A 19,078-nucleotide genomic window follows, 5' to 3' on the forward strand; every position below is an offset into this window, starting at 1 on the left:
CCCAAGTTCTGTTTTCCTTTGTGCGAGTTGGGTAAAAGGAGGGAAGTGCTGGAAGAGAGGGGAGGTTTGCTTTAATTTCTTGTTATTTCTTTTTTCTTTTAATTCTGTTGGTAATAAACTTTTTCTTTGTACAGCAACTGTTTAGGTTTGAACCTGTTCTGCCTCGCAGCTCTCTAGTTTTCCTCAATATTTTATTTTCCCCTTATGAAAAATAACAGATTTCATGTGCTTGACGCTCAGCTGCGTCAAACCACGACAGGCAGAGCCCTGGTGCCCCCCGTCCGAGTGATCCATGTTTGGATCCAGTGTCCTGGGTTTGCATGGCCAGGCTTGGGAAATAGGGGGCCTCCAGGGGTGGCTTCCTTGAGCAGCTTCCAGAAGCTTCCCCCGTGTCTGGCTCCTGTTCCGCCCTGCCCCTGAAGGCGAGGGTAACCCAGGGTCTGGTTCATGGCTCCCCTGGGGCAGATTAGAGTGAAACAACAGTGAAAGATCTGTGTTTATAAATATATCTCTGTAGGGTTTATTTCAGAACAGTTTGGTTGCTGTGTGAAGGGGGTTTGGAGCCTTTTTGGTTACCATCTCCAGTAATATTAAAAGCATAAAAGTAACACTTAGGAAACGTATAAGGGCAAAGAAAGTATGAGAGTAGAAGGATACACAGTCAGCAGCCCTGGATCAGCAACAAAACTTTTGGTTTTGGTTGTTCCAATGTCGCTGTCCTTGGTGTAAGTGATGGTCCCAGGCTGGATCCCGTGGGGGCTGGGGAAGCCCCGGAAACTCCCAGTTCCGTGGGTTAATACAGGTTCAGGTTTGGGTGAACACCCAGGTACCTCCCCCGGGGGAGTTTTGCAGTGTCCGATGTCACACTGGGGATCCCGGGGCACTTTGGGGGCTCTGATGGTTTATGGCCCCTTCTAAGACACGGCCCTGCCCCTCCCGGCAGCGCAGCTGAGCCAGGCATGGCCCATGCGAAGGGATGGCAACCTCCAGGCCTCTGTGTGCATGTCCCGGGCCTGCCCCGGGCGGGTTCCCAGAGCTGGGCCAGTTGTGTAAGGGAGGGCGCTGCCCTGCTCCAAAGCCCTGTCCCACCTGGCCGGATCTGCTTCCCATCGGCCTCTGCCCTTCCCTGGCTCCAGGCCCGGCTCATACCCTCCGGGCTGGGTGTTCCCCCCCTGTGCCCCCGGGCGCTCCCTGTGCCCACGGCCAGCAAAGGCCCCGCTGCTGCTGCCGGTGGCCAATGGTTTGAGCCACTAACCCGGAACATTTCAGTCCCTCACAGCTCTGCACCCCAAAAGCCTCACAGCGACTCCATCCCATTGCAAACGGCTCAATTCCACTTCAAAACAGCTCCATCCCACCTCCAAATATTGGGGTATCCCCTGTGCCCAAATTGCTCCCAGTTGTAGATATTCCTGTCCATGAACTTCACCCAGTTGTCATCAAGGAAGTGCCAGTGGGCTTTTCCCCAGGAATGGAACACACCTGTGTGGGAGACAGGTCAGGGGGTGCCCCCCTCCAGCAGCCCCCAGCACCCCACAGCAGGTTGGGAGCTCAAGGGATCCCCCTGGACACCCCTTTCCCACCCCTCTCTGCCCCACGGCCACCTCAGCACCAGCTGCTGGGTGGGAAGGAACCTGCCATGAGACCCCCAGGGAGGGACAGGGGTTTGGGGACCTCCCCCCGCGAGGTTCTGCCCCCCCCCCCGAGAGCCCCAGGGAGCAGCTGAAGAGATCAAGTGATGGGGACAGGAAGGGACTCTCATGGGAAGTCCTTTCCCGCTGTCCCCCCAGCCCTTATCCCCCTCTCAGACACCTTTCCCATCGTCCCCACGGCCCTCCCCACTCACCTGAGAGCGCCTCGCCCGCAGCCGGGGGCTCCCAGCACCCAGAGCGGGGTGACACAGGGGGGGGACACGGGATTCCCCATTGCAGATCCATCCCAGGGCCGGTTTTGCTCCCCTGATCTCGGCTCCCCTGCGGGGTTCCCCAGAGTCCCTCCCCAGTGCCTCCTAATAAGCGGGACTGGGGTGAACTGGGAAGCCTTACTGGGAACACTGGGAGCAGCCGGGCGGGGGCAGAGTGACAGCGGGGCTGGGGGGGACACACGACCCCCCCAAAATCAGCGCGGGGATGGAGCGGGGGGTCCCGGCCGGGCCCGAGGCCACGGGGAGGGGCTGCGGCTGCCGGCGGCTCAGGAGCTCTGTGGGCAGAGCAAAGGGGGTGACACCGGGCGGGGGGTCCCGGGGGGGCACACACGCTCTGGGGGAGTGGGGATGCGATCCCCGGGACCCCCCGGCACCTTCTCAAGCAAATGAAAGCTGAGCCCCCGCGCCAGGAAGATGAAGCCCAACGTGAAGTCCCCGATCCTCGTCAGAATCTTGCTGCGGGCGGTGTCCACTGGCATCTCTGGGGGGTCCACAGGGGTCAGGACCTCTCAAAAAAAACCCCAGAGAGCCATCAAGACCCCCCAAACCCCTCTTTTTTTGGTCCCAGATCTCTCCAGAACACCGTTAAAACTTCCAGCACATGCCAAACCCACTCTCATCCCCTCCAGGACTCCACAAGCCCCATCCCAGTTGCTCCCTGCCTTCCAAGGATCCCCCAAACCGTCTCCCAGCCCCTTTGCCAAGGCTAAAAATAAGGGTGGCTCTTCATGGAATGCTCAACGCCGAAAAACAGGACAAGAGATCGGCCTAGAAGCATAGAAAGCTTTGGGTTGGGAGTGTTCTGAGAGAAGTGAGCTGCCCTCGTGAGAGGGGAGTGGATTGAGAGCACTGGGGAGGCACTGGGAGGGCACTGGGAGCGACTGGGAATGGAGCGCGCGGCACTGGGAGGCCGAGTCCAGCACGGGGCACTCGGCGCTGCGGGTCTGCCTGGCAACTGATGAGTCATCAGAGAGACGCGCTCTGATTGGCTGAGGGGCGTCAGCGCCACGCAGGGCTGGGATGGACACGCGCGGGGGCACTGGGAGAGACTGGGATGGACTGGGAGAGACTGGGAAAGACTGGGAGGGACTGGGAGGGCTCAGGGGAACCTGGAAGGACAAGAGGCCCCGGGGATGGGCACCAAGGGGGCTGAGGGGCTCCAGGCTCATCCCCAGGGCAGGGCCCGAGGGGACTCGCTCTGCCCGACGTTCTGCACCTCTGCGGGCCGCGAGCAACGGGGCAACGATGTCGCGGTGGTGCCGGCAGAGCCTGTCCGCCAGAGCCCGTTTGTACCCCAGTCTGGCTGGATGGCTGTTCCAGCACTGCGCCTGTTTCTCCCCACACGGGCTGTCCCCCACAAACAGCCCCACATCGCTGGCGAGTGCAGTTGCTGCTCCCGCTGTCAGATGCTCCTCTGCACCAACCTCACCCGCTCGGTGCCCTTAATGAAGTGACACTCGGACTTCATCATCCCCTGGAACACCCCTGTGTGTGCGGGACACAGCTCAGGGGGTGCCCCCCTGCAGCCCCCAGCACGCCCAGAGCTCCGGGAGCCACCCCGGATCCCCACTCCGCACCCCCTGTGCCCCACGGCCGCCACGGGACCCTCCTGCCCATGCTCTGACTTCCTCTTTTCCACCCTTCTCCCTATTTCACATCCCCTCTCCCACCATTTCCAGCCGCTCCCCAGAGGAGTTTTGGAGTCCCATTCCCCCCTTTTCACCCTTTCCACGCTTTTTCCCCACAATCGCCCAATCCCCAGCCCTCTCCCGCTCAGTTTTTGGGTCCCATCCTCCACTTTTCCCCACTTTCCCACCCCCTCCCACCCGTTTCTCCCCCACTCTTCAGCCCCCTCCTGCTCTTCCTTTGAGGGTCCCCTCCACCTCTCACTCATTTTAGGGGTCCCATCACCCCTTTTTCCCCTTCTCCCCCCCTTTCCCATCGCGTCCCCCCCCCCCCGCTCACCCGAGAGCTCCACGCCTGCAGCCGGGGGGGCTCCCAGCACCACCAGTGCCACCAGTACAGCCCCAGCTGCCACCACTCACCCCATGGCCAGCACTGGCCACGATTTTGATTGGCTGAGGGCCCTGCAGTAGGGTTTTTTGGGAGGGGGAACCTCGGGGTGCGGGGCAGGTGGGAGCTCAGTTGTGCCCAGAAATGTGTCCTCAGGGACGCGGGATCTCAGGGGTGCCCATGGCCTGGGGTGACGCTGGCCCGGTGCCAGGCACCCACCAAAGCCACTCTGTCCCTGCCCCCCGCAGCCACACAGGGGAGAGAAAATGGAACCGAGGGTTCCCGGGTGGGGATAAGGACCAGGAGAGATCCCTCAGCAAACACCGGAACAGGCACAAGAAGATCTAATTAGAGATATTAATTATATTGATGACACTGAAAAAATAACAGCAGGAGAATGAGAAGGAAAAGAAGACCCTTAAAAACACCCTCCCCCAACCCCTCCCTCCTTCCCAGGGGCTGTGGGGGCATCTCTGCATCCGGCACCTCCATCTTTGGAGCCGCCAGGGATTGGCTCTGCCAGATATGGAGGAGGCTTCAAGATCCTTCTCTCAGAAGCCACCTCTGAACCAACCCCACTACCAAAAACCAGGCTGTGTAAGCCAAATAGAGCCCCAAAACTGAGTGTGGGAACCCAGGGAATGCAGGAGCTCAGCTGCACCCCAAAATGGGGATGGAGATGTCCAGGGGCTCAGGTATGCCCAAAAACGAGGCCCCAGCTGAGGGTGTTCCCGGCTTGGCTGAGCGCTGCCTGAGGGCTGGGGCTGCAGCAAGGGTGGATACCCTCCTCCAGCGGGGATGTCCCAAAAATGGGGACCACCACAAGCCCCTCACAACCCCCGGGGCTGGGCTGGCCTTTACTGGATGCCAGGAGACACCAAAAACGCTCTGTCCCTGCCCTCTGCTACTGCACAGGAACAGGAAATACAAGGAAAAGCCCAGGAGCTGAGAGAAGGAGCGGGAGAGATCCCGCCCCGAGCACCGGCACGGGCACAACAGAGCCAGCCTGGGCACAGGGAGGGAATTTATCACCAACCAAATCCCAGCAGCACAAGGAGAAGGCAAAGAAATCTCTCCAACACCTTCCCCCCACCCAGCGGGGATCACCCGGAACGGGGGTCACCAGGGCTCTGCCCCACGGGGGTCACTGGGGATCATCCAACGCCGATCCTCCCACGGGGGATGGAGCTGGAGCAGCGCACGAAGCTCTTCCCGCACTCGGGGCACTCGCAGGGCTTCCCTTAGTGGTGCCTCCGTTGGTGTTTGGTCAAGTTAGAGCTGTCTGAGAAGCTCTTCCCACACTGGGGACACTCGTAGGGCCTCTCCCCGGTGTGGATGCGCCAGTGGGTGATGAGGGTGGAGTTGTGTTTGAAGCCCTTCCCACAGCTGGGGCAGCGGAAGGGCCTCTCATCCGTGTGAATGCGCTGATGTACGAGGAGGTGGGAGCTGGTCTGAAACCTCTTCCCACACTCCCCACACTCATAGGGCCTCTCCCCGGTGTGGGTGCGCTGGTGTACCCTCAGGTCAGAGCTGTGCCCAAAGCTCTTGCCACACTGCAAGCACTCATAGGGCCGTTCCCCTGTGTGGATCACCTGGTGCTGGATCAGGTTGGAGCTGCTGCTGAAGCCCTTCCCACATTTCCCACACTCGTAGGGCCTCTCCCCAGTGTGGATCCTCTGGTGTTCCCTCAGCCTGAAGTTCCACCTGAAGCTCTTCCCACATTCCAAGCACTTGTGCGGCTTCTCCTCGCCCTGAGGCTTCTCCCCCAGCTCTGAGCTCCCCCTGGATCTCCGGTTGCCTTCCCGGCACAGGGGGGCTCTTTCCTCCTTGGATCTCTCTGGGCTGCGTTTGCAGCCCCTCCTCGTGCGGCATCTCCGGGGCTTTCCCTCCTCCTCCATCCACCCACGCCTTGGGAATGACAAATCCTGGTTTGGGGGGAGAAACAAGGGGTGAGCACCTTGGAATGGTGGTTCCTCCTCTCCAACTGCATCACCAGGCATCCTGTCTCTATAAAAACCTCCAAAACACCAAGATTCAGCACAAAAGTCCCACAAACATCAAGACACAGACCCAAAACTCCCAAAACATCAAGATTCAGACGAAATCTCCTCCAAAATATAAACATTCAGTCCCTGAAAAGAAGCCAAAGCACCAGCATAGAGCCCAAGAAACCTCAGAAACACCAAGATTCACCCCCGGGAAAATCGTGGATCCCCCTCCCTGATCACCTGCTGGATGCGGGGGCAACGCTCCTGGGGCTAGGGGGAGGCTGCAGATACAGCGAGTGCTGGAACCTTGCGGTGCCTCCTCTTCCTGCTCCTCCTCCTCCTCCTCTATCCCTACTCTTCCTCACACTCCTCTTCCTCACACTCCTCCTTCTCCTGCAGAATCCCACCTGCTGCTCCCACCTCCATCGTTTCACCATTCTGGTCTCCAGCCCTGCTCCTCCAGCCTTTCTCCTGCTCCCCCCAGGCCCAGCACCCAGCCCTGGCTCGCTCTGCCCCCCAGAGCTCTCGGATCGCACAGCACGAGCAGCGATGCAGCTGCGGCAACTCGGGCTGGGGCAGCGCTGGGCTCTTGCCGCTCCTGCCCGCACTCGGCCCCCGCCGCAGCCACTTCTGCCAGCACAGCACGGCCCGGCCCGGCCTTGGCGCTCCCCCCCTCCCACCTCCCCAAATTCCCCTGGCGGGGGGCGCCAAGGCCGGGCCACACGTGGGCTCCAGCTGGGGAGCGCCGGGCGCTGCGGCTCTGCCTGGCAACTGCTGAGTCACCAGCGCCGCGCCTTCTGATTGGCTGAGCGCTGCCTGAGGGCCGCGCCTGCACCAAGGGGGGACACCCTGCTCCGGGGGGGATGTCCCGAAAACCGGGCACCCCCAGCGAACCAACAACACCAACGCCTCCTTACAAACACATGCTCTGAATCTGCTCGGACACAGCCACACGCACTTGCACACAAGCAAGTGACAGCACAAACCAGCAGCTCCACAAAATGGCACTGACTGACACACACTGCTGCTCAGCCAAGCTCCTGCTCAATTCCTCGACTTCCAGAACAACAACAAAGCCTGAACAGAACCATGGACATCGTTTCCTAATCAAAAGGGGACAATGTTGAGGCAGTTTGCACATTCTCCCAGAGGTAATTAAGGACATGGACACCCAGCAGGGGTAAAAAGGGAAGTCGAGAAGGGGTCTCAGCAACAGGGGACCGATGGTGTTGGTGTGCTGGGAAGGGATTGGTTGAAGGGAGTGTGCAGGAATATGGTTAAGGCAAACAGCAGCAGGAGGAATCTATGTGGGAAGAAAGGAAAAGGAAGATGGAAAAGAGGAGGAAGAGAAAAAAGTGAGGAATGGGATATTTTTCAGCAGCATCTTATCCTCACAATTTGACAGCTGATCCAGATCTCTTTTCTTCCCACGTTCCAGGACAGGGAAACAAAGAAGTTCAGAATCTCAGGGTGTTTCTCTGTGGTGGGGAGCAGCAGGACAGGGCAGCACGGGCTGGGGGCCTGTGGGGAGCTGTGGGGCCGGGCCGGGGCTGTGGGGCAGCCGGGGCTCAGTGCCGGGCACTGCCTGACCCCAACACCCCCCGGGCAGGGCCGGCAGTGGCCCCTGGCCCCCAGGAGGCTGCGGGATGTGGAAGGATCAGGATTTTCTTTTATCGATCTTGTTTGGGTCACTGGAGAAACGAATTATTTTGCAGAAAGCTCAGCAGCTGTCAGAGGATGAGCACCCACAGGCACTGAGGGGGCTGCAGGAGAGGCACAAGAAGCCCCTGGAGCACTTGGCCAGAAAGGCTCAGCAGGGGAATGCAGGAAGGGATGAGCAAAAGGCCAAGGTGAAGGCAAAGGCCATGGCAGAGTTTCTACAGCCCCCAGGGATGAACCGCAGGGCCCAAGGGGGCCCCAGCACCCAGGGGACGGCGGCGGCCACAAGCACCTGGCACAGGCATTGCCCTCCTCGGCACGGCAGAGCCCACCCAAACAGCCCCTGGCAAGGAATCAGGGGTCCATCTGCAGGCCAGAAGGACACTGCAAGCACAGACAGCAGCACCCTCAGCACCAGCAAGTCCACCCCACATGGACATGGATTGTCAGGGCTGGCAGAGCTCCCAGCAGACCAGGGACCCACCACACCAGAGCCCTTGAGAACATTCAGGGGGCGTCTGGATCGAGACGAGGCCGCTCCTGATGGACACAGGAGCCTCTCGATCCACTCTGAATCTGAGACCTAAGGGGGGAAATTGTCAAGAAGTTTTTTGATTATTCAGGCAATAAGTGGGAAAGAGGAGCAGGTGTGTTTTATTCAAGCACTATTAGTAGATGTAGGGGATGGGTTTGAAATGCATCAATTTCTGTTTGTTCCTAATTGTGATTGTAATTTACTGGGAAGGCATTTGGTGGGTGAAGTGGGAATGCAAATTCATATTGTCAAAGGAGATTCAGAGGCTAATGCTGCTGGACCTTGGTGTCAAATGTCTTCGAAGGCCTCTGCTGAAGGGAACCCAGAAGTGTGGGCAGCCCCAGGGAAATAGGGAAAATCAGATATGGAGCCTCTCCAAATTCCTCTGAAGCAACCAGGACAAGTGGTGTCTAAAAGCAATACCCTGTTCCAAGGGAGGAGGCAAGGAAGGGGTTACAGCCTCTTACTGAGTCCCTGCTGAAGGCAGCGCTTCTGGAGCCAGGCATCTCTCCCTACAACTCTCCTCTCCTGCCAGGCAAGAAACCCCATCATGGACACCAGAAGGAAAGCAGAATTGTCAAGGCTTCAAAAGCAGATTAACTGAGCCTCCTGCCCTGGCCCTCCCAGAGAGGGAAAAAATTTGAATTGCACCTGGATGTTAAACAGGGCCATGCCAAAGGAATTCCTGGGCTAAAATGTTTAACCCAGTGGCCAGAGAGTGGCCTCATTGTCTTACTGCAGAATTGTGCAGCCCCGGCTTTAATGGGAACTGAGGCCTGAAAACTGACAGCAGCAGAGTCTCTGATTGTTCCAGCCTGGCATCAAGGTAAAGCTTTGTTAACCAAAGGAGCCTCTAAATGGATGAGCAGCGCTCGGTTCTTACAGAATGAAACTTGTTGGATGGAACAGGAGGATTCAGAGTTGAGGACAGGGGAAGGGTTGAACCCAGCCTCCTGTTTGAACGGCCCTGGACACGGGGCTGGCAAGAAACCCATGGCTGCAGTCAAGTGACAGAGCTCCAGAGCCGGCCTAGGAGAGATTTACCAGACATTCCCTGGCCTGAGGGAGAAAAGGTGTTTAGGGATGGGTCTGCAAGGGCAGCAGAAGGGAAAAGAGTGACAAGACACGCTGCTCTTAAGGAAAGGGAAGGAGACAAAGCGCAGCTCAGCGCCCGCATGCTCAGCTCAAAGGGCCGAGCTGGGGGTGCCTGGAAGAGCCTGGCACTGAAATGCCCTGAGCAGGAAGGCTTCAATATCTTCTGCTAACAGCATGGCAGCTCACAGCGGGGCAGAAGCATTTCCAACTGCTTCAGCAATCCCTGCATTGGTTCTTAAGGCATGTTTGGAATAAACAATTCCAAGAGATGGGATTGTGGAAGCAATGGACTCAGACAGGGGAACTCATTTTACAGGAAAGATCCTTCAGGCCGTTCTGGCTGCTTTAGGAACTCAGTGGGACCTCCAAACGCCCTGGCACCCCCAGAGTTCGGGTCGGGTAGAAAGAATGAATGGGGAAATAAAGAAACACCTTCTGAAGCTGCTGAGGGAAACCAAGATGCCACGGGTACGGCTGCTGCCATTGGCTTTGGCAAGAAGAAGAGCCAGACCCAGGGCAGACATTCAATTATCTCCCCCGGAATCCATGTTTTCAATTCCTCATCCTGGGAATTCCCGACCTAGTGGGAGGTGGAGATCAGGGATGTCTGCTTCAAGCAGTCAGTGGCCAGAATCCTGTCTCTTGTGAAATCTCTTCCACAGGAAGCTCGGCTGGCACAGACCCTGCCTTGGGACTTTGCTGCCCACAACATCCAGCCAGGACATCGGGTGCTGCCTGAGGAGTGCAAAGAAGCCCCACTGGTGGCCAAGGGCGTGGCCCATTCCAAGTGTCCCCGAGCACAGAAACAGCCGCCAGCACAGCTGAACACGGGGGGACCCCTCACCTTCGCCTCAAGCTTTCTGAATCCCCGCGGATTTGCACTCCCCGGCTGCAGGAGGAGCAGGCGAGGCCGCCACTGCCCCTGCACAGAAGGGGCCGCAGCAGCAGCCAGGGCTCCACAGCGGGGCAAGCCCCGGGGGCTGCCCACAGATCCTCTGCTGAAATTGTCTGGCTGGGCACCTCCTCTGGCATCTCCAGGCACTGGGGGCCAATCCTCGCTGGCACCGGGCGAGCTGCAGAGCTTTCTGTGCCTGCACTCGCCACAGCTGCTGCGGGAGACAGCGGGAGAATTCCACTCTGGCTCTCAGTTACACTCTGGGCTGGGCGGGATTCGATTGCTGGAAAACATACCAAGTTCAAAATTGTTTTAAAATTTTATGTCTCTACTCAGGCTTGGTTTGCCTCTGCCTTGGGGAAAGGAATTCCAAAGTGTTTGTTAAGGGATGTTACACCACTCAACAGAGATGAGCTTAACATCTCAACAGACTGGGAATAGCCCAAAAGATACCCAGAAAGATAACAACCATCAACAAAACATTTGTCAGCAAACATCAAGGAGCAGCTACCCCAGACACTGCCCCCGGCACAGCTGGAGACCCCTGCTCTGGAAAAGGCTGAGAAGGAAATCAAGGAGTGTGGACCTAATGAACATCAGAGGCCAAGCAATCCGGGGCCAATAGGAAACCAAATGCTAAGAACTGCCCAACTTGGAACCAATGAACATTAAACCAACGGATTTCTATGGGTTTAGACTGCATCAAGTTGAGGAAAAATTGAGTAAAACTTGTGTGCCATGAAATGATTTTCTCTGCATACCCGGGCTATGTGTGCATGAAATTATTTCTGTTGCACATCCTGGCCAGATTAAAGTAATGCCTTGAACCGCTAACACTAAAAAGTTTGTTGGAGAGTTTTTGTTCTTCCCACAGTTTCAGTGACAAGATGACACCATTAGAATGTTTTTTCTTAATGATCCTACTTTGGTATTGTCAGTTGGGTTTGGGCCAAAAGTGTGAGAGTCAATTTTTAGGCCGAGGAGAAGTAGCAAAAAATCTTTATTGCTTAGGGGCTTTTTTGTGTATGCGTGTGCGTGGCTGTTAGTGATGGCAGAATTTCGGAATGGGTTTTTCAATGTTCACCTGTAGGTTGCATTCTGCAAAACTGGAAGAGCTTTAAAACTGACCCTTTTCCTCATAAACAGTTAATAAAATATTAAAAAAAAAAAAGGGGGAAAAAAGCCGGTTTTGGGGGGGCCACATGTGAGTCACCTGATGGCTGCCCTGGATGAGAAACTTCCTTCCAGGCAGCTAGCAGAGGAGCTTTAGAAATGCAAACGAACTCTGATGGGGGAAAGTGTGCACAATGTCCCAGGCTCTCCTTGCATGCCAGAGGAATTGGGCTGATTCCCTCTGCCCCTCACCCCAAGCTCTGCCTCCCTGCACAGACGGAATTCACATCGCTAAAGGCAGAGCCCACACTGAGCATCTCTGACTCTGCAACAGAAATCCCTGAAGCTGCAAAGGAAAACAGCAAACCGAGAATGTTGGGAGAACTTCCCTCAAAAAAGCGGGGGAGAATCATCCCTCTCCCCACTCCAACATCTCCTGGCACTCTCTGTGTTTTACAGGGTGGGTTTGACCACTGGGCTACTTTTGCTGCCACAAGTTCAGCGAAATCACTTGGGAATCCAAGGATGTGATGATTTAATCAGAGAAAAGAGGTCAATTGATGCATCCCTGGCATTTTTGGGAGCACCCAAAAATGGGGAAAAGATGAACGGCCACCAGAACAAATCCTACAACACCATGGAGCAGCCCCTGGGAACCCAAACAAATTCATACCAGGTGCCAGAGAACCCATTGTTCATTTCAATGCATCATTAGGTTACAAGCTGTCCTCCAAATCATAACCAAGCACACAGCTCCAGCTCCTGACCTTCTCACTGTTATAAACATCTATTATATTGGCTTCTCGCAAAGTATAAAGGTAGATATTATATGTTAGAAATGCTTTTTGCTGTGTGGATGTAGTTTTCTCTCTTTTTAGCAAGAATGTTAGCAAGTGTGAACAAGTAAGATAACCTCCAAGCGAACAGAGGATGAGGCCTGAGAAGCTGCTAATCAACACTTTGTCCAGGGAACAAAAGGGCCCAAAGGCTACTCCACCCGGAGAACGGGCGGCCAGGAGAGTCCGGCCAGGAGAGTCCGAGAGCCGCTATCGCCGCTCTGCCCGGAGAGACGAAGAGGCCCAAAGCTGCAATCAGCCCTCACTGTCTGGAGAATTAAGAGATCCACCCTACCATCGACTCTTACCTAGCGGGCCCAACCCCAAGAATCAAGAGAAATAAAACCACAAGGCAGAAGAATACGCATGCTCTAAAAAGGCGGAACCAAGGATTGGCCATGCAGAACAGCTCCGGGAAAAGTTTTAATATGAATATAGAACAGACAGTAAAAATGGTATAAAAAGGACTCACCTCTAGCATCAGGTGTGCTCTTGGCAGAGCGCCAAGGCACCCGGCCGTTACCCCTTTGCTTTATTTTGTGTGTCTCTTATTGTCTTTATATTAAACCCTTTAAATTCTCACAGGAGAGTAAACCTCGTTTTTCACAGGAAGAAGAGGAAGGGGCCGGGGCCGCCTGCGGTGTCCGATTCCCGGCAGCAGCGGGGAGGCCTCGGGGAGCGGCTGCGGGCGGGGCCCTTTGGAGCCGCCCCGAGGGCTCGGTACCGCCCCGGGCCCCTGAAGGAGCCGCTCGGCGGGACGGGCGAGCTGGGAACGAGAGAAAACCCCGAGAAAAGAAGAAAATCCGATCAAAGAGCCGCACCGAGGGGCGTCTCCGCCGGCCCGTGGCACTGAAGGAGCTGCACCGAGAGACCGGCGAGGAGCCCGGCGCTGAAAGAGCCGCAGCGGAGGGTGTGGGATGGGAGGTGCGAATGGAGTAAAATAAGGAGAATGGAATAATAAATTCTAGAAGAAGTGCACGGGGAGTGGCGGCTGCGCAGCGACTGAAAGAGCTGCAGCGAGGGAGCGTCGGGGCAGCAGCGCGGGGTCTCGGCCGCTCCGTGTGACCGAAAGAGCCGCAGCGAGGGACGGGCGGGGCGCGGCTCGGATCGAGCCCTCCAGCTGCGCCAAGAGCGGCGACCCCGCGGGACCGCGCCGGGGCCGGGCGGCGGCGGCAGCCGGAGCCGGGGAAGCGGCTTGGAGCGGCGGAGACGAGCGGGGTGTTCCCGTCAGCTCCGCTCAGCCCTCGGGCACCGGGGGGTTCCGGGGCTTGTTCCCGTCAGCTCCGCTCAGCCCTCGGGCACCGGGGGGTTCCGGGGCTTGTTCCCGTCAGCTCCGCTCAGCCCTCGGGCACCGGGGGGTTCCGGGGCTTGTTCCCATCAGCTCCGCTCAGCCCTCGGGCACCGCGCTGGGGCCCCGCACACTTTTCCAGCCCGGCCGCCCCCACGGGCCGGGCCCCGCGGCTCCCGCTGCCGCCGCCTCGGCGCCGCCGAGCCCAGGAATCCCGGAAAATCGCTCCCATGCACTAAGGAACCTTTCCGTGCGCAGCCAGGGGCGCAGAGGGGGGATCCTTATGAAGTCCCCTCCCTTCAGTCCCTCCTGGCACGGCCGGGCATTAGCGCAGCTCCCGGGGGCTGTGTCCCGGCACCGGCTGCTGCCACAGGGCACGGGGCGGCCGCGCTTGGGCATTAAACGCGACAGATTTGGGGAGCAGGGACAGCCACAGAAACCCTCAGGGAGCCCTCGGGAGCGTGGAGCTGCCCGAGGGGCACAAAGGATGCCCTGGACACAGCGATGGCCCCAGCAGCGGCTCTGCCCCCCAGCACGGGGCTGTGTCCCAGACCCCACGGTCCAGCCCGAGGTTTGGGGGCGGCAGCGAAGCTGCTGGACGAAGGACGGCTGGAGGAGCAGGAGCGGGAGGAAGAGGAGGGATAAAGGGGGAGGGGCGGGAGGAAGAGGAGGGCCAGAGGAGGCGGGAAGAGGAGCCTCCATGTGCATCCATCGCTCTCTGTGTCCGCAGCTCTCGGATCCGGGAGCAGCACTTCCCCCATCCCGCAGGTGACCGGGGAGGGGCAGCGCGCCCCAAATATCTTGGGCGGTGCCTGGGGTTGTTTTGGGAGAGGGGATTTTTGGAGCTTGGAGGACTCCAGCACCGAGCCCCAAATATCTTTGTTGGTTCCTGGGGGAAGGGGGGTTTGGTGGGGCAGGGGGGCAGGCGGATGTTTGGATCTTGCAGAGCTCCGAATGTGAGTCGCAAATGCCCCTTGGGGGATATTGGGGAGCCCCCGGCACGCGGGGTTTTGGGGGTCCCGGTGGCGGCTGCCGGGAGAAATGGGATGGGGCGGGATGGGGCCCGAGAAGGGTGGGATGTGGATTGGGGTGTGGGATGAAGTGTGGCGGGGGGGAATGGGCGGGATGGGGCCTGGGATGAGGCAGCCGAAGGATGGGGATGATGAGGCCGAGGGGACCCCACTCCTCAGGGGCCTGCAGGGTATCCGCCAGCTCCGAGGGAGTTTTGGGGCACCCCTAATCCTGAGGGGGCGGTGCTGGCAGCGGGGGACACGTGGCTCCGGCACCTCTGGCCCCACCTGAGCCCCCCCCGCCCCCAGCGCCCCCCGGAGCGGAATTTGGGGAGGGGGAGGTGGGGGCGGCCAGGCCGGGCCCCCCCGCGCTGTCCCGGCGGGGGCCGAGTGCGGGCGGGAGCCCCGCGGGGCCCGGCCCTGCCCGGGCACGGCTGATGCCGCCCGCCCGCGCTCCGCACTGGTCCGGACTGGTGCTCCCAGTGCCGTGCGGGGCGGGGCCGCTCTGGGGACCCCCCAGGGCACAGCGCGGCTGCTTTGGGGCTGTCGGCAGCGCCCGGCGCTGGGCATGGGGCGTGTGGGGGCAGCTGGGGCCGCACTGGTGGCACTGGTGGTGCTGGGAGCCCCCCCGGGCGCGGGGTGAGCGGTGAGAAGGGGGGCGGGTCTGGGACCCCAAATTGAGCGAAATGGGGAATGAAACCCTCAAAGTGACCAGGAGGGGCCTGGAACCCCCAAAACCAAGGCCGGGGGAGGGGAGGTGGGGATTGGGGATGGGGAAGGTGCAGAAGGGGGGGGGGCGAGAGGGGGCTGGGACCCCCAAACTAAGCGGGATGGGGGATGGGACACCCAAATTGAGCTGGAATGGGGCTGTGGATTGGGGGAACGCTGAGAAAGGGGAGGAGAGGGGAGGGAAAGGTGGGGTTGGGACAGCAGAAGAGCGGTTCCATGGGGGTGCAGCCCTGTCCCCCAGCACCTGAGCTCTGGAGCGATTCCCTGGGGCTCTGGGGAAGGGAGGGATCCACACTGGGGGGTCCCCAACCCCCCTGTCCATCCCTGGGGCTGATCGGGGGCTCCCCCCACACAGCAGCCGGTGCTGCAGCAGCCGTGGGGCAGAGGGGGTGGGAAAGGGGGGGCAGCGTGGGAGTGGAGGAGGAGCGGGAGGAAGAGGAGGGAGAGAGGAGGAGGAGGAGCTGGAGAACCAAGAGGTTCCACCGCCCGCCCACTGTGTCCGCAGCACCTCCAGCCCCGGTAGCATCTTCCCCCCATCCTGCAGGTGAGCGGGGAGGGGGAGCTCACCCCAAATCTATCGGTGGGTCAGCAGGAGGGGTTTTATTGGAGGGGTGTTTGGAGCTTGCAGATTCTGGAATCGAGCCCCAGATGTCCTTGCATGTCCCTGGGAGGGATTTTTGGGCCAGAGGGGATATGTGGATCTTGCAGGACTCCAAAGCTGAGCCATAATTGCCCCTTGGGGGTCTTGGGGGGTCCATGTGAGGATTGCCCGGTCCTGGCGGGGTTGGACATTGGCTTTGGGGATCCCCAGGAGAGCTGGGGGCTGGAACACAGGACCCCTGGAGTGGGGAGAGCAGAGAGGGACGATACCAGAGCTGGGGGACCCCCAAGAGCCTGGAGGGGTGGGGGGGCCTGGAGATGAGGCAGGGCTGGGACCTCCCAGCCCTAAAAGGGGTGGTGAGGAGAGGGGGGAGCCCCAAGTGCCTGGAGTGGAGTGAGGCTGAAGAGGGGACCCTGGGACCTCTGGGAGCCAAAGCAGAATCAGGAAAAAAAGGGACCTGTGGGACCCCCAAAACCCCCCAGCATCCCTAAGCAGGACCCCAGAGAGGGGGATCCCCAGGACCCACGGGACCCCCAGCAGCCCTGACAAGGGGGACCCCCAGGACCCCAAAGTGAGGAGACTGGAAAGGGGGAACTCCTGGAGGCTTTTTTTGGAGTCACCCTTGATTTTTTGTTGGTTTTATGGACATCAGGTACCCGGTGACTTCTAGAGGTGGACTTGGGCAGGAGGAAGCCCCAACCCAACACACTCATCCCTTGTTTCTCCCCAAACCAGGATTTCCCATTCCCAAGCCTTGGCCAGATGGAGGAGGAGGCTGCGAGGAAGAGGAAGATGCCCCGGGAGTCCCAGGCAGGTGAGGAGGAAGTCAGTGCCCCTTTCCCCCTCTCTCCTGCTCCATCTCCCAGCCCAGCATCGCCCCCGGCTGCAGGACAACCCCGCTGCCGACGCCGTCCGGGGATGGACTGGGGGGATCTCCTTCCCCTTCCCTGTGGCACGGAGGCACATCCCATCCTCTCCTTGTCCTTCCTCCCCCAGACAGCACCTCCCCAGACAGGGAGCTGAGCACGGAGCCCAGGGAGGACAAATCCCTGCAGCAGAACCTGGTGGAAGAGGCTGTTTTGAGCGGCTCCACGGCTCAGGAATCCAACAGGGAGGAAAAGCCCCAGAGATCCCGCAGGAGGAGGGGCTGCAAATGCAGCCCAGGGTGCTCTGAGGAGGAAAGACCCACCCTGTGCCGGGAAGGCAGCCGGAGATCCAGCCAGAGGTCAGAGCTGGTGGTTCATGAGCAGCTTCACAATGGGGAGAAGCCCCACAAGTGTGGGGAATGTGGGAAGAGCTTCAGCTGGAGCTCCCACCTGATCGACCACCAGAGAATCCACACCGGGGAGAGACCCTACGAGTGTGGGGAATGTGGGAAGAGCTTCAGCCACAGCTCCAACCTGATCCGCCACCAGCGCATCCACACTGGGGAGAAGCCCTATGAGTGTTCCGAGTGTGGGAAGAGGTTTCAGAGCAGCTCCAATCTCCTCCTGCACCAGCACATTCACACGGATGAGAGGCCCTTCCGCTGCCCCGACTGCAGGAAGGGCTTCAAGCAAAACTCCCACCTCATCACCCACCGGCGCATCCACACGAGGGAGAGGCCCTACGAGTGTCCTCAGTGTGGGAAGAGCTTCTCAGACAGCTCTAACTTGATCCGCCACCAGCACATCCACACAGGGGAGAGGCTCTATGAGTGTCCCCAGTGTGGGAAGAGGTTTCAGACCAGCTCCAGTCTCCTCCGGCACCAGCGGATTCACACGGATGAGAGGCCCTTCCGCTGCCCCGACTGCAGGAAGGGCTTCAACCGCAGCTCCCACCTCGTCACCCACCAACGCATCCACACCGGGGAGAGGCCCTACGAGTGTCCCAAGTGTGGGAAGAGCTTCTCAGACAGCTCTAACTTGACCAGACACCAACAGAGGCACCGCTAAGGGAAGCCCTGCAAGTGCCCCAATTGCGGGAAGAGCTTTGTCCTCTGCTCCAACTTCATCTCCCATCAGAGGACCCACGTTGGGAAGAGCCTTGGTGACCCACATTCCCTGTGATCCAGGTTGGGAATACCCCTGGCTGGTGCTCTCCACGTTCTCCTGGATCCCCGTTGGCACCTGGGTGAACGCAGGGGCAGGAACATCCATCAGGACTCAGATCAACATTGGAGATTCATTGGGAAGAGCTGATTTTTTACCTTTACAACCTAAAAATTTTCATCTCTTCTGTCCAATTGTTTCTTCTGGTGGTATCAAGCACCCCTGGATAATCTTGGAGATCTTCTGCAGCGTAAGTAATTTCTGTGTTAATCCTACTGAAAAAATCAAAATTGGAGTAAAAATAAAGAAATTAAACAAAGAAATCTAAAGCAGCACCATTTTACCAGAATTTGGGGGTGAATTTGGGGTTCAGGGGAATATTTGGGAGGATCTGAGTGTTGTGGGGCCACAAAGCCAGGCAGATTGGGGCCACCATCTCACAAGTGTGCTGGCAGAACGTGTCCACCTGAGCCCGTCTGTTCTCCAGGAATTCCAGTTGTCTGTCCCAGTCCCTGCCCTGCATCTCCCCCTTTGGGGTGTGACCTCCAAAGTGCCCAAATCGCTGCTGAAGTGCCTGAGCTGCTCTGGGCTGTGGATGTTCCTGTCCCCCAGCCTGTCCCGGTCGGTGCCATGGGGGGTGGGAGGAGGTCTGGGGGCTCCTTGGGGGACTGGGAGGGGCTTTTGTGGCTGCCAGCTCTGCCAGCTGCCGGCGGGGACACAAAGGGCAGCTCCGAGCTGCGGCCGCTGCGCTGCGGCCGCACAAACGCAGCGCCCGCAGAGCTCCAGGGCAAGGTGCTGGCCCTGGCTCGGGGCTGGGCCGGGGCCAGCGGCAGAAAATCAACTTGCAGCTTGGGCCCCGCAGCAGGGAGGAGCAGCAATTGCTGGGGGAGAGAGACTCTTGCCAAGGGCCTGCGGGGCCGGGCCCCAGGGAACGGCTTCCCGCTGCCCGAGGGCAGGCTGAGATGGGATGTGGGGCAGCAATGGTTCCCTGGCAGGGCGCTCAGGGCCTGGCACAGGCTGGCCCGAGAAGCTGCGGCTGCCCCCGCATCCCTGCAAGTGTCCCAGGCCGGCTCGGCCATTGGGGCTTCCTGCCCAGGAGGGCTGGGCTGGGCTGGGCTGGGGCTGCTGAGGGCGGGATGGGCTCTGGCTGAGCCAGCTGAAGGCTGCGCATGATGAGGCCGGGGGGACCCCATTGCTGAGTGGGTTCTGGGGTATCCCACATTCCTGAAGGGATTTTAGGGTATGTCCCATTCCTGAGGCAGTTTTGGGGTCCCCCCAATGCTTAGGGAGGGGTTCTGAGAGGGGGGCTCTGGTGCTTGGAAGGGGGACCTATTGTCAGGGAGCCGGGGAGCCCATTTTGGG

At 59.3% G+C, this 19,078-nt stretch overlaps 1 pseudogene; it reads left to right on the forward strand.

Annotated features, from left to right (window-relative positions):
* LOC138102652 (zinc finger protein 271-like) overlaps positions 1 to 18,039 on the forward strand; it is a 37,293-nt pseudogene extending 19,254 nt beyond the window's left edge.
* The last annotated feature ends 1,039 nt before the right edge of the window (positions 18,040 to 19,078 follow it).

The sequence above is a fragment of the Aphelocoma coerulescens genome, unplaced genomic scaffold, assembly GCF_041296385.1.
Source record: "Aphelocoma coerulescens isolate FSJ_1873_10779 unplaced genomic scaffold, UR_Acoe_1.0 HiC_scaffold_97, whole genome shotgun sequence".
NCBI lineage: Eukaryota > Metazoa > Chordata > Aves > Passeriformes > Corvidae > Aphelocoma > Aphelocoma coerulescens.